Consider the following 5,000-nt stretch of genomic DNA (forward strand, 5'->3'; position numbering starts at 1 on the left):
CGTTCGAGTTCCATGGAATCCTATAGAAGGGAGATATGGTTCGGAACGCGAAGAGCACCGCATTTGCGGCGGTGTCCGGATACTCTCTGCGGACCTTGAAAATTCAGGTGAGGGATGTACGTGGAGATGTCGCGCCGGTTCGTACCCATATCCGCAGCAGGTCTCCAAGGTGAAGAGCCTCTAGTCGATAGAATAATGTAGGTAAGGGAAGTCGGCAAATTGGATCCGTAACTTCGGAATAAGGATTGGCTCTGAGGACCGGGGCGTGTCGGGTTTGGACGGGAAGCGGATGCGGCCGGTGCCGGGCCTGGTCGATGCTCGAGCGTCCCTCGGGGCGTGAGGGCGGAATCCGGACCCGCGTTCCGGCCTTCCGCGGATCTTCCTAGCCGTAAGGCCGCGTCGGTTTCGTCTCGTGCGCGACCGGCGCGGTTCTGTACGACCGCCGTTCAACGGTCAGCTCAGAACTGGCACGGACAAGGGGAATCCGACTGTCTAATTAAAACAAAGCATTGCGATGGCCCTCGCGGGTGTTGACGCAATGTGATTTCTGCCCAGTGCTCTGAATGTCAACGTGAAGAGATTCAAGCAAGCGCGGGTAAACGGCGGGAGTAACTATGACTCTCTTAAGGTAGCCAAATGCCTCGTCATCTAATTAGTGACGCGCATGAATGGATTAACGAGATTCCCGCTGTCCCTCGCGGTGAGCGGACGTGTTCAGCGCGAGCTCCGTGAGAAAATATTTTTCTCCGGGTTTTTCCGAGCTTTTCCGGGTTTTTCTTTTTATCATTGTGCTGTTACAGTGTAGTGCTACAGTTTTAATCTGTGTAGTGGTGTTAAAGTGGTGTGGAACGTGCTGCGACCCCCCTTTTTCCTCACCGCATCGTGGTTGAGCTCCGGGACGCTCCTGGCAGCTCCCACGGGACAGGACCCATTTTAATTTTATTTAATTTTATTAAATATAATGTCACGTCTGTTTACAGAACGTTTTCCTAGTTTTAGTACTTAGTTTAAGTCTAGGCTAGCTTTATAACCTATAAATTGAGCACGTGGTCGCACGTGTTCATTTATAGGTTATCTTTTCGTGCATTGACACTCTGTGCATGCGCCGTGACAACTTTGACGGCTGTCAAAGTTTTTGACAGGTGTCATCTGTCACTGTCAATTTTGCAGCATTTTTGACACTTGACAGCTGTCAAGTGTCAAGTGTCAAACCTTTGGTGCATAGACAATAAAGTGCCGGTTTCGAATCGATAATTTAATTTTCGCTCCATTCGGTACTGCTGTACGCCATACTTACATCGATTTTCCGAACCAACCTAGTTTCGTCCGTGGGTTCGGAAATTGGAAATAATCATGTCTAAGGAGCCTAAGGAGAGCGATGGCCAACCATTTGCGCCACGATCCGCATTGGCGCGAACGCCGCCTAGTGGCTTGGCTCCGCCTCATTCGAGGTTTCGCCATGATGAAGAGGAGGAACTGCTTCTGACGCCACCGGTGCCCCCGCGAACCCCGCATCCAGAGCAGCAAGCCGCTACAGCGGCGCCCTCGGCGCTAAAGCGCCCACTGACGTCTCCGGAGGAGCGGCGCCCAGTAGAGGTGGTGCGTATGTGTCGGCCCGGTACGCCGCCGCCTGCCCCGCCCACTGCAGCCGCCGCCGCTCCCCGGGGACCTCCAGCTGTGGGATCCAGGATGCCGACACAGTCTAGCGGTCGTCCCGTCACGCCCGACGCCGCTCCGTCGAACGACGCGCAGCAGGAGGGCTCCTTGGCGGGCGCTACGAAGACGGAGCTTTTGGACCGAGTCCACCGCGACTTAGAGGACGTTATGGCAGCCGTCACCGCACCCCCGTCGCGACTTAATAAGGAGGCCACGAACGCCATCTCGGCGGGCTGCCGCGATATTTTGGCGGTTATAGCGGCCCTCACCCTCAAGCTCAGTGAAACGGAGGTTGAACTTAGCGAAGCCAACCTTCGCGCGGCAAAACTGGAGCAGGAGGTTCTGATAGCCAGAACCTCCCAGGCCCGTGTGCCTCAACCAGCTCCCTCCTCTGCCTCCACGGTCAGCTATGCGTCGGCGCTGCGGGTATCCAGGAAGGCCGACCTCATACCAATCCCGGCAGCTCAGGGCCCGGTCCTCGCATTCTACCCGGCTGATGACCAAACGGACAAGCTGAAGACCGCGGAGGACACCAAGGCGGAGCTGAAGCGTGCCGTCGATCCGCGCGTGATCGACGTGCAAATCGACAAGGTCCGCAAGGTGGGGAACGCAGGAGTCATCGTCCAAACCACGACGCCAACCGCAGCGGATCGGCTCAGAAGTGCAGTCCCGCCCACTTTACGAGTATCGGAGCCCCGCAAGATGTCGCCACGGATCTGCCTGCGCGACATAGACGGGAATCCACCCGCTGAAGAAATCCTCCTAGCTCTGCAAGAACAGAACCTCCGCGGTACTGAATGGACGATGGAGAACCTGAGGGCCCAGTGCAAGATATTTAAAATGAACGGGAGGCAACACAACACGACCACCGTAATTATGGAATGTACACCGGCCCTGAGGGAGTTCCTCCTCGGAAAAGGAAAAATTTATATAGGTTGGCAGTCGACAGAGGCGTGCGACTTCATCCGGGTAACGTGCTGCAACAAGTGCCAAACCTTTGGTCACCCAGAGAAGTACTGTAAAGCCAAGGATGTAGTGTGCGGGAAATGCGGCGCGACTGGACACAGGAAAGACGCGTGCAAGGAGGACAAAACACGGTGTGCCACGTGCCATCGTTTTGGCAGGGAGTCGGATTCCCACACAACTAACGCGCGATCATGCCCCGCCCGCCAGTACGCTGAACAAAGAGCCGTCGCTACAACAAACTATGGCTGCCCCTAGAGGGCCTCAACTTCTACAAGTCGGCCAGCTGAATCTCGGCGGCGCTGCAGTGGCGACTAACGAGCTGCCGTCGCTTGCCCGGGCCCTCGGGCTGGATATTGTTCTTGTTCAAGAACAGTACTTCCAGCCCCCGCCCGGCTTCATCCAGCACGGCAACTCTGCCAAGGCTGGAGTACTTGTCGTTTCGGCGGACGTCGCGGTGGTGGCCCTCACCCATCTCTCCAACTCGCATTGCTTCGTCGCGTCCATCAGCAAGGGCGGGGCAGAGTTCATCATCGTCTCGGCGTACTTTCAATACTCCGAGGCCATCGACCCGCACCTGCATCATCTGGAGAAAGTAATGGACTCCCTCGGGCACAGGAACATCATCATTGGAGCGGATGTTAACGCGCACTCGCCGATGTGGCACAGTGAGCCCCGCCATTACACCGGGCGGGGCCAGGAAGCGGATCACAGACGTCGCTCAGTGGAGGACTTTATATCGGCAAGAGGGCTCGTCCTCCAAAACACGACAGGCCAACCCGCCACTTTCAGTGGCCCAAACGGCGAGTCAAATATCGACTTAACGCTTACAGGACGCAGCGTAATGGTTACGGACTGGCGAGTGCGCGATGGAGCATCATCGAGCGACCACCGCCTCATCACCTATACCATTGTCTGCGACCGCGCGCGCCGAGCTGTAGAGTGCGCCGAGCTTGTCGACGGTGGACCGCCGAGGTTCCGGGAGAATGGAGTGGACTGGAACCGATTCCAAGCGACGATCAGTGCAAGAGTTGGGCTCCTGGACGAGCGGAAGAGCGCTTCCGCTCTGGCCAGTGATCTCACGGATATCGTGGTGCGCACCGCGCACGAGTGCCTGGGTGTGCGTGGACGGAGTCGGGACACTGGCTATGAGTGGTGGAGCCCGAGGCTGGATGCCATGCGTAGGAAAGTAGGCAGTCTTCGCTGCGCATGGCAGAGCGCCAGGAGAGTGGGAGGCGACAGGGAGGAGAGGGCTAGGGACGCATTTCATGCAGAACGCAGGAGGTATCGACAGCTTATGGTGGAGACGCAGAACAGTTACCACCTCCGAGAGGCTGAGTCCGGGAACGTCGATCCATTCGGCCAGGCGTATCGAGTTGCCTGCGGGAGGTACCGTCCTCCCGCCAACGTCATTAATGGCATTAAATACGCCGACGGCCACTCGGAGAGTGTCGGCGAGGCCGTGGATAACCTGCTGCATGCCCTCTGTCCGGACGACGATCCGTCTAAGGATACGGCGTATCACAGGGAGGTCCGGATAGCGGCCTCCATTTCCCCGACTGGCTGCGACGCGCCTCCACTGTCTAGGGACAGACTGCAGGTCATAGTTAGGTCTCTGCCTAACACGGCTCCGGGAATCGACGGCATCACTGCGAGAATGGTCAAGCGCGTGTGGGCTGCGGCCTCTGCGGAGCTTGTTTGGGTGTACGGTAAGTGCGTCGTGGAGGGGGTTTTTCCCGATGTTTGGAAGGACGGCAGACTTATCGTATTACCCAAAGGGAACGATAAGCCCCTGAGCGACCCGAAGGCGTATCGTCCGATCACGCTCCTCCCTGTTTTTGGCAAGATTTTAGAGCGCGTTTTATTACTGTGTGCGCCCCAGATCGCAAGTGGGATCTCTCCTTGTCAGCATGGGTTCACTCCGGGTAGATCGACCGTCACGGCGTTGAGCGAAATCCTCAGTACAGCAAAAACTACTGAAGCGAATTACGTGCAGGCAATCTTCTTGGACATCTCTGGCGCCTTCGACAACGCCTGGTGGCCCATGATCATGCTGAAGGCCAAGCGGGGTGGGTGCCCGCCCAACATCTACCGCATGCTCGCTGACTATTTCAGCAGACGGCGGGTAGGCATGTTCGTCGGCGGCCGGGTGCAGTGGAAGGTGTCGACCATGGGTTGCCCGCAGGGGTCTGTACTGGGGCCCACTCTGTGGAACGTCCTGCTCGATGACTTGTTTCGGTTGCCGCTCCCGTGGGGTGTCAAAATTGTCGCGTACGCGGATGACGTCACCGTGCTGATTGAGGCCGCCACGAGACGGAAGATCGAGTCTGCTGCGGCCGACTCCATCTCCTTATTTGAGGATTGGGCCCAAAGGAACCGCC

The 5,000-nt window shown here is 57.4% G+C and overlaps 1 protein-coding gene and 1 pseudogene across 1 annotated transcript in view; both read left to right on the forward strand.

The window, feature by feature from the left end:
• LOC117995235 (large subunit ribosomal RNA) overlaps positions 1-1,095 on the forward strand; it is a 3,165-nt pseudogene extending 2,070 nt beyond the window's left edge.
• The window catches only part of LOC138404433 (zinc finger protein 491-like), a 45,810-nt gene that overhangs the window by 9,275 nt on the left and 31,535 nt on the right, over positions 1-5,000 (forward strand). The window lies entirely within an intron of this gene.

This window comes from Maniola hyperantus, chromosome 28 (genome assembly GCF_902806685.2).
Source record: "Maniola hyperantus chromosome 28, iAphHyp1.2, whole genome shotgun sequence".
Taxonomy (NCBI): domain Eukaryota; kingdom Metazoa; phylum Arthropoda; class Insecta; order Lepidoptera; family Nymphalidae; genus Maniola; species Maniola hyperantus.